We start from the raw sequence: 12,140 nt of genomic DNA on the forward strand, positions 1-12,140 counted from the left end.
TTGAAAAAATTGAAAAATTCCAAAAAATTAAAAAAAATCAAAATTCAATAAAAAATTAAAAAAATGAAAAATCATAAAAAATGGAGCTCATTTACCTTGAAATGTTGACTCTTGTGCATATATGTATTATTATTAGGAGTCTTAGTCTAGATATTTAGGCACCCTGATTCTAGCACAATTCACATAGTGATAAGAAATTTGCACGCGCACGATCTACCAATACATGTATGGCCTCGATCTTCAAGGTGTTGGATAGGAAGTCACGATTGCCAATCACTTTAGAATACTGAACGAAACTGGACTAGCTTGTTCCTTGGTTGGTTGGGATAGAAGATGGAGGTTACATTAAGAAAAACAACCATCGAATTTAACCGGGTGCATCAAAAAGGGCTACCTCTTGCAAAGTGTCATGTAATTTTTATTTCTTGTTGTTTATGTATCAAAAGTGTTTCATTGCTAAAAAAAAAAAAAAAAAAAAAAAAAAAAAAAAAAAAAAAAAAAAAAGTCAAGTATTTATCAATTCCATCATCTCTTGTTCTAAAAATAAAAAGAGATTTGTCAATGTAAATAAGAGTCATGTAAATAGTCATCTTTTATTGTTTCTTTTGTAATAAGCAAGGAAGGGTGTATGTCATTGATGTACAACGCGAGAAATTGTGAAATACCTCCAACTCATTCACAATTCTCGTAAAGTCCGGACAGCTAGCTAGATTTCGACCTCAGTTCTTAGCCCGAGAAACTATCTCTTGGTGATTAGTAGTCATAACTTCAGATCTTTCTTTACACATGTGTAGATACACTTTACACTCTTATCACATGTCCTTATTTGTTATCAGTGCTAGGATTGTGCCTTGATGGCTAGATTGACATCTCCATTTTGCTGTAAGCTTAAACTGTTTTGCACATGTCACGTTTGATGGAATCTGAGCTTATATTTTGACCTAGAACTTTGTAGGTACGTTCTAAGCAATCCTTCACGAGACTTCAACTCGTCCACTAGGGACACTTAGTGGTTTAAAAGGCTTAGTGCATACGCTAAATGCATTCGAGAGACCAGCGACAGTGGTATAGTTAGGATTTCCTTAGTTTCGTTTTACTTGAGGACAAGTAAAATTCAGGTTTGGGGGTATTTGATGAGTGCCAAATATTGTATATATTTATCCCTTTTTGTTGGCATTTTAACTCATCTTTTATGCATCAATTCTACATTTTAGTTTCTTGACCACTGTGACTTAGTGAACTGCTGCCTTTGCCTTGCATCTGCTGCCTAGTTAGCCCAACTTCAATCACAACCTCCTAATCCCTGTGGAACTGACCCTTCTTACCCACTAGCTACAACTTATCCCTGTATACTTGCAGGCAAGTTGTGAGCAGTCCTTTTTCTCTTCACACCAAGTTTTTGGCGCCGCTGCCGGGGAGGGTAGGGTATTTGGTGCTGTGGTGCTGTGGTGTGTAGGGTATTTGGTGCTGTGGTGTGTAGCGGTTGCAGCGAGAGATGATGTTCCTCGATCTAATCCGTAGGATGTGACAGTGGTAGGTAGATCCAACGATAAGATGTGAAGCTGCGGGTAGCGACCGTCGGATGGAGGAATGCAACGAAAAGGACGGCCCAAGATGGAGATGGGCGTTGCGATGTTCAGCGGGAGCTTCGGAGTTTGATGTGCGATGATGGAGCGACCGTAGGATGCTGAGATGCTTCGATCTGACGGCTGAAATCCGATACGGGCTTGGGTAGTGGAAATGGGTTTGAGAAAGGGTTTTGGGCCTTAGGTATGCCAGGCCCATAACTTCTTTGAGAGCAATTCTTCCTTCTTGAGCCCATTTCTACCCTCTTGGTCTTGTGCACAACATTCTTCGCGGCTTCCTTGCGTAATTCCTCCCGGCTTTTCACTACTTTTCTGCTCCATTCCGCTCCGCAATTCATCCAGACTTTATTTATTGCCAAAAAATGCAAAATTAAGTAAGAAAAATATTTATTCTTGAAAACAATGAAAATACAGAATATGGGATAAAATGTAGAATTGATGCATAAAAGATGAGTTAAAATGCCAACAAAAAGGGATAAATATATACAATATTTGGCACTCATCAGATGGGTGTATACTGGCCAAACATGGCAGTTAAAGCAGCTGTGGTCCAACACAAATGCGATGATTTCCAAGCACCCCGCAACAAACAGAAATATGCAGCGCAGAGATAGTAGACTGGAGACAAACCTACATAGATTTCATCCATCATGAGCGCCTACCGTCAAACAGACAGGAGGCATTAAAAATTCAAAGGAAGTCCGGTCGATTCTTTTTAAGTAAAGGCGTCCTCTATAGGAAGAGTTTCGGAGGCAGGGTATTACGTTGTCTATCACAGGAAGAGGCGAAAACATTCATGGCTACAACCTACAATGGCGAGCACCAAGGTATGCGGAAACTCTTCCTACAGCTACACGAAGCAGGGTATTACTGTCCCACATGGAATTCGATACCGCGGAACACGTAAAGAGATGTCAGCAATGTCAAAGTCACGGATCGTTAATCCACGCACCACATACCTGGCTGCATAGCGTCGTCACCCCATGTCCTTTTCACAACTGGGGACTTGATATCATTGGGCCGATAAACCCAACCTCGTCAATGCGTCACAAGTATATCATCACCGCAACCGAGTATTCTGCCAAATGGGTTGAAGCTATACCACTCCGAGACTACTTGGGCGCAACAATTGCCGAGTTCATCAAAGAGCACATCATATGTCAATTCAGGAAACCTATGATCATATGCTCAGATAATGGTACCTCTTTCGTTAATCAAACTATCAAAGATCTGTTGGATCAATATGGGATCAAGTTCCACACCTCGACTGTCTACTACCCGCAGGGGAATGGACAGGCAGAAGCTACCAACAAAACACAGTTACGAATATTAAGTCGAATGGTATATGATCATCACAGGAGATGGCACAAATATCTGACGCTTTCATTCTGGGCGTATCGGATCTCTAGAAGAAGTTCCACAGGTGCGTCCCCTTATTCTGGTGTATGGAGAAGATGTGATACTACCAGCGGAAATTTCCATACTATCCGCGCGTGTGACCATGGATAGTCTCACTACTACGGATGATGTCAGTCGATTTGCACACCTGGACACCTTAGAAGAGCGACGAGCCAAGGCTGAGACATTTGCGGATAAGTATAGACAGCGGATAGTAAGGTACTATAACCAAAAGGTGAAAGAACGAGTTTTCAACATGAATGATGTAGTGATGAAACTCGCACCGCACGTCCAATATAATGAGAAAGAAGGTAAGTTTGTTGCTAACTGGCAAGGTCCTTACATAATAAGTGAGGCAGCGGAAAGTGGATATTATTACCTAAAGTGGATGAACGGCTCCCGCATTAATACTCATATCAATGGTAAATGGCTCAAAACTTACTGCGCTTGAATAACTTAATGTACGTCGGATGGCTGGAAATAATAAATTATCTGTTTTATATTCGAACTGAGTCATGATGAATCCTAGCATATACCGTGATTAAATACATCTAAATACATCAATAGTCCTAGAAAGGGCAAGGCTCCGTGCATGGCTTTAGATGAAGTGCATCAATATTCCAAGAAAGGGATAGGCTCCGTGCATGGATTTAGATGAAGTGCACTAATAGTCCAAGAAAGGGCTAGGCTCCGTTCATGGCTTTAAATGAAGTGCACCAATAGTCCAAGAAAGGGCTAGGCTCCGTGCATCGATTTAAATGAAGTGCACCAATAGTCCAAAAAAGGGTTAGGCTCCATGCATGGATTTAGATGAAGTGCACCAATAATCCAAGAAAAGGCTAGGCTCCGTGCGTGGCTTCAGGTGAAGTGCACCAATAGTCCAAGAAAGGGCTAGGCTATGTGCATGGCTTTTAGATGAGGTGTACTAATAGTCCAAGAAAGGATCAAAAGCCCCCATATAATTTGATGAGATGCGCGGAAAAAAAAAATAAAAGGACATGATAAAATAGACAGGCCAGTCAAACAGAATTCATTGATTAAGGTGACAAAACAGCACAAAAATCTATAATAGCGGCATCCTTAAAAGAACTTCTGCACGCCCAAGACAAGAAAAGCGTAAAAGAAGAATAAAGCAATAACATAGGTTAAAGGAACGACGAAAGAACTGAGTTCGCGCGCCTCAGCCGGATAGGAGCAATAACTAGGTTGTCTTCCATATGTTCCATCCGATCACGAGCATCCACAAATGCCTCAAAAGCCTCATTGACATCCATCACATTTTCTATCGAGGGGTCCACCCGGCTGGTACTTAGTCGGTCAGCATAAAGAACCATAGCTTGAAAATATTACAATTGACTGATCCCAAACATCCCCTCACACTCTTGAACAAGTCGAGTATTACTAGTGACAATAGCCTGTAATAGTTTCACTTTTCGTTTCCTAAGAGAAAAACGTAATTCATTAACTGAATATTCCATTAGAACTTGAACAAGACCATAACCTTTTGTTTACAAAACTAAGTTATATATCAAAAAAAAGGGGGGGGAGGAGGGGGGTAACTTTCAAGTCGACTCAGCAGTAATTAGCATATGACAGTGAGCAATCTCTTGGTCCACATATTGCATCATCAGAAGCGCTTCTTCACTCTGAGTGGTAGCTACAGCTAAAGATACTCGTAGATCTCCAAGCAGTTGATCTACCTCGAACAAAATCCGCTCAGATGCGTTACCTTGACGAGCTATTTTGGAAGTCTCCTCTTGCTCCTCCAATGCTTTGCGAGCATGCCCTTGTACAACCAACCTATGAGTCTGTAAAGCTCTCAATTCACTCTTTAACACCAACAATCGTGCCAGTTCAACTGGATTAAGCGCAGGATGCATCAAGGCACGTATCATACATAAAGACAAAGCATAACCATGCATCCGGCGACTGGGAAAATAAGTAGCGGAAGTGTTATCATCCGCAATAACTTGCTCAATGTCTAACAGGGTAAGATTTATCTCTCGTACTAATTGATCAGCTGCATGCCGGGCGAAAGCAGCATCATCCAAAGCACTCTGAATTTCGAAAGAGATTGGTCGGGACGATTGAATTTCCAGAGCTTTTAGAAATGCCTCATACCGCTTGTTAAACTGAGCGCGTGCCTCCGCCCGACCCGCCAGCCTCTTCTCTCTGATTAGTGCTATCTCAGCTCTCACAAGCCGTAGGCGGTCTAGTTCAGAGCCTCTCCTAAAAGGGGATATCAACGCCGGCACAGAAACTAGAACCAACACATAACCATGTAAACGCTCAGCCATGAGGAACTTAGTAAAAATAAAATAAGCAGAGTTAGAGAATAAAACATCATACCAACAATAAGAGCCTATTTATATAAATTTATACAACGATGCATTTATTACTACTTCATAACTACCATCATAACTACCCCTTAAAAAAAATAAAAATAAAAAATAAAAAATCATGGTAATACATGCAATGTTGATCGAACTTCAGATAAAGCGTCCTCAATAGACCTCACGCCACGATCCGCCTCAACACAACTAAAATGGGTAAGCATGCGTTGCTCATGGCAATAACCACGATGCTCGAGACGCGATAAGTCAGGAAGACTGCCCTCACCCTGAATCCTCTTCACAAGGTGATCTGCAGAAGATAGTTTCTCATGCCAACTTGCATTGTCAAATTCAAAATTATCTCGAGCAAGGCACATCACGCAGAGAAGATGGCTTAGATACTTCATGTCAAGAACCAATCTAATGCGACCAGCCATAACTCAGGTAAATGGAAAATAAAAGAAAACTTTAACAATGTTTCGGTGATTAACTAAAGCAAGCTCTCATATATATATAATCCAAATAACACGATAATCAAGATAATATTTATTACAAAAAAAAGATGATGAACATAAAGACTCCTTAAAATAACGAAGAAGAGCCGGCTATAAGAGAACGATAGTAGGAAATGTCCTCGTCTAAGTCTTGCATCATCAACTGAGCTTCCCCATACTGAACAGTAGGAAATGTCCTCCAACACTTGATGAACTTCACGCATGACTTCACTAGCACTAGTGGAAAATGGGTGTTTAACTACCCACATCCGAGACACTCATTAATGGTAGTTGGACCGCCGACCATAAATAACCGTCTCTGATATAATAAGAAAATGGACCATATCCGAGAGCTTAATAAGCTGTCTCAGAATAACAAAATTTATTTACCCTTGTATCCCTCTTGGAACTCCAATTCAGAGACCCGCAGGTGTACATTGCAGTTACTGTTTTAGATGTCTGATGAACGGCTGTAGATGTTTAAGATTTGAGCCATTGATGAGATGAGATGGATGGCTGGATCGGAAAGAAGAGACCTCGTTATTATCGAGGATAAAGATATCTTCTCCTTCTATCTACGCCTCATCTTTCTCCTCTTCACACTCACTCCTCAGCTTGTCTTTCCCTCTCCCTCCAACCACCACCGACTACCTTCAAAGAAATCATATATCTACCACATCCATGAACAACACCAACACCGATCTTCAGTACAAAAACAACATCGATCTTGTTGTTAGACCGTTGGCCATTAGTGAAGTTAGGGTTTGGTTTTTCAAACAACATCAGGTACAATTAGGTTTCAATTCAAGTTCTCGTTATTTCTTTTCTTATAACTTTATTTGTTGATTTGGTTGATTCTCTACACTGGGTTTTAATCATTTTTCGATTATTGGTTGATTTCAGGTTGATTTCTCAATTTGGTGCGATTATTAGGGATTGATTTTGCAAACTTCACAGGTACAAAATTTGAGTTTTAATTTATTTATTTTTTGTTGATTTGGTTGATTCTCTTCGTTGGGTTTTAAGCTTTTTTCGATTATTGGTTGATTTCAGGTTGATTTCTCAATTTGGTGCGGTTATTAGGGTTTGATTTTACAAATTTCATCAGGTGCAAAATTTGAGTTTTTTTTTTCTTTTCTTTCAACTTGATTTTCTTTTTAGTTGGCTGTCTTCTTGGGTTTTAACCATTATTTGTATTTGTTTGATTTCGGGTATTTATTATTTGATTTCAGTCAGACAACTTAAGTTATAGGAACATCTTCATCAGGTAAAAGTTTTATCTGATTTTGGTATTTGGGTGATGTTAGTTGTTTTCATGATACTGAAGTTGGGGTTTGTTTGTTTAGATTTAGTCTACTGATCATGTATTAGGGTCTAGGTAATGAAGTAATATGTTTAATTTTAACTGATTTTGTCTCAATTCATGTGAAAGGATTACTGGTTTGGTGATGTTAATGTACAAGCACGTTCTGTTTTCTTCGAAGTAATTTTGTTTTGGTTGATGTCAAATGTAACGGGATTTCTGTTTTAACAACATGATAGTTATAAAATGAATGCTTCAGTGGTTGTACGTATATTAGTATTTGATTACATATGATGTTATTCTTAGTTCCAATATGACTTAGAATGATGATTTTTAATCCAAGTTGACTAGGTTTTTGTGTTACTTTGTTAATCTTTCAAAGTAATTTTCTTGTAGACAAGTATGATATGAGGAGAGGTCGGTTTGCAAAGAACGGACTGATTCAGTACCAGATTGTATGCCAACAAGTTAATGTTGGTTCTCTGGAAGAGGTGATCAAACCATTTTTGCATCTTTCAACTGAGAAAGTTGAGAATGCAAAGACCCAGGCAGAGGCTTTAGAAGAAGCTTTAGACATTGATGACTTGGAAGCGGATAAGAGGCCTAAAGACTTGATGCTGAGCTATATTGGTGGAGAGAAGGGAAAGGATATATCTGACCGCGAGTTTGTTACTCTGTGGTTAGAGGCCTACAGAATGGTTCTCTAAATTCTCCGTAACAACACTAAACTAGAAGCATTCTACGCGGTAGGCCATCTGATATTTTAATTAGGTTTACCTCCTTTTAACCGCTTTTTATCTCTTAGGCATTTTTGATTTTTCAGTCTTGATGAGTTTGAGTGTAATATTTCTCTCTATTGTAATGATGACTGCACACCGAGTCTTCCAGTTTTGTAAGAAGCACAAGAGAACAACTGAATTCTGTAGGCTTTGCGACATAATCAGAAACCATCTTGCAAATGTTAACAAATACAAGGACCAGAAAGACATACCTGACTAATTGAACTTTGGCAGGTATGTGGAGAATAATTAGTTCCATAGTCCAAGTATTTGCGTGGAAAAAACTACCTCGGTTCTCTATCTGAATTTTGTTATCTGATCTTGTGCAGGAAGCTTTTCGTTTTGTGTAAGACATTCATGGTTTGATGTGTATGGTAAAGAAAACTCCCAAGCCATAAGTGATGGTCATTTATTATGGCAAGCTGACGGAGATGTTCCGGGTTTCGAACTATCAACTTTATAATGCATATGCATGGTCCAAACTGTTCTCACGACAAAGGTAAATAATTACGAAACACATGTTCCACCTTGTTCTAGTATTCATAGTGTTAATGGTGGGTTTTTTGTTGGCCACCTTGTTCCAAACTGTGATTGGTCACTTTGGTTATGTTGGGGTCTGTTGATATTACTGAGCTTTGTCAGATATTTATGGTTTGCAAGTGACTTTGCAGGGTATAGATTTTATAAACCTTGTTGATGTATATATGGTGTGAATCATGGGATTCCATCTAATAAACTCCAAAATCTGGAAATAACCTGAGTGGATTAGTAGTATGTTGGGGGACCACCTATATAGAGTTTGGTTCTGCAGCTGTTGGGGGTGTCCTCGTGTTAGCTTTGGTATCTTTGATCCTTAATTCATCTTTGATCTGACTTTGTAATATATTTTTACAGGGTACTGCAGGAGTTTCCATAGCTAGTGTTTTGGGAGTCTAACGTATGCTTATAACAGAGCACAAGTATACTTTCAACAAATAATGTTTGTCTGTTGGTTTAATATCTGTAATCAAATGCTCTTTCTTGCCTAAGTGCATTCGGTTTTGGTTTTAGGGATGGGTCACGATTCTTGAGTTTTGGTTCGTAAAAGTAGGAAGCAGGCACAACAGTATTACATATTATACAAAGTACTGATACATCCTTGATGTGTGGTTTTCTTGTCATTACTTTTGTGTTGTTAGAACCGTCTTTTGACAAGAACATGCATCTTGGTATTATTGCTCAAATTGGGTTATAGTAGTCAGGGGTTGATGCTAAAATTGGGGTTTTAATTGATCATGTTAAGCCTTCGTTTGGAATCGTTGGCGATGTAACCTGTGTGCTTTTGTGGTTTACAGTGGACAAAAACAATGGAGGCTATGGATATGTTTCAGCTGCTCAAGATCCTAACATGTATCCTAACCAAGGCTATGTCGGTCCTGGATATGGTAACATGTATTCTGCCAACTATTGGGTCTGTATTTATACTGCCACATGATATCTTATAAATGCATTTTTTTATATATAAATTGGAATTAATTAGTTTATGGGATTCATGTATAATCAACGACTAGAAGACTAGAATTTGAGAATGATATCGTGCCAGATTGAACGTGGTATGGCTAGCTAGTCCAAACTGGTAGCTAGGATTATCTTTTAAATTTCTATATGGTAGATTGATTAGTCCTATTTTGGCAAACTACTTCAATGATATTCAAGTGGTATAGGGTAGGAGTATCGTAGCTTGTGGATTGGTTCCTTGTTTGTCTTTAAAATGGGGAATACTGCGAATGTCTCCATAGAATATGATGGCTGTTACGGCTTGGGATGGATGGTTTTTATTTCAAATAAAAAATAAATTTCATTGGGTACTGATGATAAGCTAGGAATTCTTCATGTTAAATGGGTTGTCTCCCAAATTTATTTAAAATGTCAGAGTGTCTCTTTCGATTGTGTATACTCTATTTAACTTGTAAATCTCTTTGTCTAGATTTAGACCATCCTCATCTTAACGTACATTTTTAATATCAGGGTTTGTTATATGTGACCTAGGTTGCAATTTATAAAGATTGGAAATGCGAAAACTCGTGTTGTCTGGCTGTTCCAAAATTATACTTGGTTATCTATGAGCTTTGGTTTATTTCATACTCAAACTGATGCATAATGGTCGATTTTGCAGCACTTGGGAACTGTAATCAAGTCTCGCATCCCAGGCCTCGAGTCGATAATTAATAAAAGTATTGCTGAACTAGAGGCGGAATTGAGTCGTTTTGGCAAGCCTGTTGCTTTTGATGGTGGAGTAAGTCTACCTTAAATCTCATTCTTCAATTCAGAGCCTATTGTCTTTAGTCTTCAATATGCACTTATGAGAAAACATGCACTCAGTTATGGAGATTTGTCGTCTTTTACTTGTGGTTTTTTGCAGGGTAAACTGTACCTGATTATGGAGATTTGTCATCTTTATGATGGAATTTACAAAGAACATCTTGACGGCATGTATGTAGCTGGTAGATTGGAATGTAGCTGGTGTTACTTTCTGGTAGATTGGAATGTAGCTGCCCCTACCCACACATGTGAGTTGACAACAAAACTTGAACCTCCTTTTGTGATTTGATTTTGAGTTTTATCTGTTGCCTTAGAATGATCTATTTGTTCCCCTGTGATGTCGTTACTTACAAAAAATAAAAACACATGAGTTTCCAAAGGATTCAACCCATTTCTTTGTATATGCCTTCGATTTCCCTGTCAGCTACATATATTAATTTTGACTAATGAGACAACTGTTGTTTACATGATCCTTATACCTTGAACATTACATTTATGGTATTGGTTGTTGGTGTATGTTGCAGGAACGACGTTCTTTGTCGTATGTGAACCAGGGACACAACACATGGATGCTCTACTTGATATCATTTATGAAGTATTGGCTAAGTTCATCGTCATCGGAGGAGCTTATCATTTTGTTGTTTAACATGTTGTTTTTAGCTTATTGTCTATTAGTTTAGCATCTTGTTGTTAGAACTTATTAGCTACCTAGCTTGGACATGTTTTGTATTGAGCCAAAATTTCATCTTTTTTTGTGTAATTTTAAACCAAATGGATAAAGTGAATGAATGTGGAATTCTCAAGTTTGAGTTTAAATTTGGATTTCATTTGAGTTCCATTTTACTTGACTTTGACTTGACCTTTTTTGAGTTTCATTTGACTTAACTTTGAGTTCCAGTCAGATTATTTCAGATTTATCCATTCAGGCATTTCAGCAAGTCTGAATTTATTTATTTTTTATATTATAATTTAAATCTGAGACTCACGGCTAAGGGTCTGTACCTCGTAACCCTTAAAATCCGTCGTTATTTGAGACCCACGGCTAAGGGTCGTACAAAACAGCGGCGCTTTATCAGAGACCCCAACAGAGACGGTTGGAAATGGTCGTATAACTCGTATATATGACTTGTCCTGACGGTCACGGAACATCTGTTTTCCACTAGTGTAGAAGGACAATCTTGTCGAGCTATGCCTAATGTTTCTGTATTCTCATCATAAGCCTTCCGGGCTTTATCCAAAACCATCAGGAGATTGGTCCGCAACATACCAACTTCATCTTTCAAAATGAGTAAACGAGCTAATTCCGCCCTCATATCAGTAGGATGGATAAGAGCAGATACAACACAAAAGGTTAAACTACATCCGGGAAGGCTCGGGCACGCCTGTTGAGAAACAAAAGCATGACAATCGGCTATTTCCTGCTCAATATCCGTCGTCATGATTAGCGCTTCCTGGTATAAACGCTCATCTTTATTTCGAGCATCTATGGCATTATCCAAGGCACACTGAATGGATATAGTGACACGCCCGGACATTTATGCACCTCGAGCCATTGAATAAGTCTCATGCTGCTCATCAAAGCACGCAGGCGAAGACGTTCTTCTTACCATCCTAACTTCCCTAAGTATCTCTACTTCAGCTTTTACCAATAGCAAGCGAGTTAGCTCATGATCCTTTTCATAAGGAACAATAGTGATGGTACCGGAGCTAAAGCCAAATTACACCCATGAAGATGACGATCCATCAGCTACAGAAATATAGCTAGCAACCAAAGAAGGAACAAACTATAAAAAGAAATATGAAGGACATCAGGCGTATTCACCCCTACTTATTAGAAAACATAAGGGATAACATATTTAATACTATCCAATCATAATAATAAATGTAATTAAGCCAAAAAAACAATAACACATGTCCCATGAAAGAAAAGAAAACCATAGAATCCT

The 12,140-nt window shown here is 38.8% G+C and overlaps 2 long non-coding RNA genes across 2 annotated transcripts; both read left to right on the forward strand.

Moving 5' to 3' along the window:
- The first annotated feature begins 6,863 nt into the window (after nucleotides 1-6,863).
- Nucleotides 6,864-7,662, forward strand: LOC113278588. Its single transcript, XR_003325574.1, has 3 exons — nucleotides 6,864-6,919; nucleotides 7,044-7,078; nucleotides 7,511-7,662. It is a non-coding gene; the product is annotated as an uncharacterized LOC113278588 (long non-coding RNA).
- Nucleotides 7,663-8,227: 565 nt separating this feature from the next.
- Nucleotides 8,228-10,084, forward strand: LOC113278631. The gene is made up of 3 exons (XR_003325586.1): nucleotides 8,228-8,392; nucleotides 9,228-9,317; nucleotides 10,049-10,084. It is a non-coding gene; the product is annotated as an uncharacterized LOC113278631 (long non-coding RNA).
- The last annotated feature ends 2,056 nt before the right edge of the window (nucleotides 10,085-12,140 follow it).

Source organism: Papaver somniferum, chromosome 5 (assembly GCF_003573695.1).
Source record: "Papaver somniferum cultivar HN1 chromosome 5, ASM357369v1, whole genome shotgun sequence".
Taxonomy (NCBI): domain Eukaryota; kingdom Viridiplantae; phylum Streptophyta; class Magnoliopsida; order Ranunculales; family Papaveraceae; genus Papaver; species Papaver somniferum.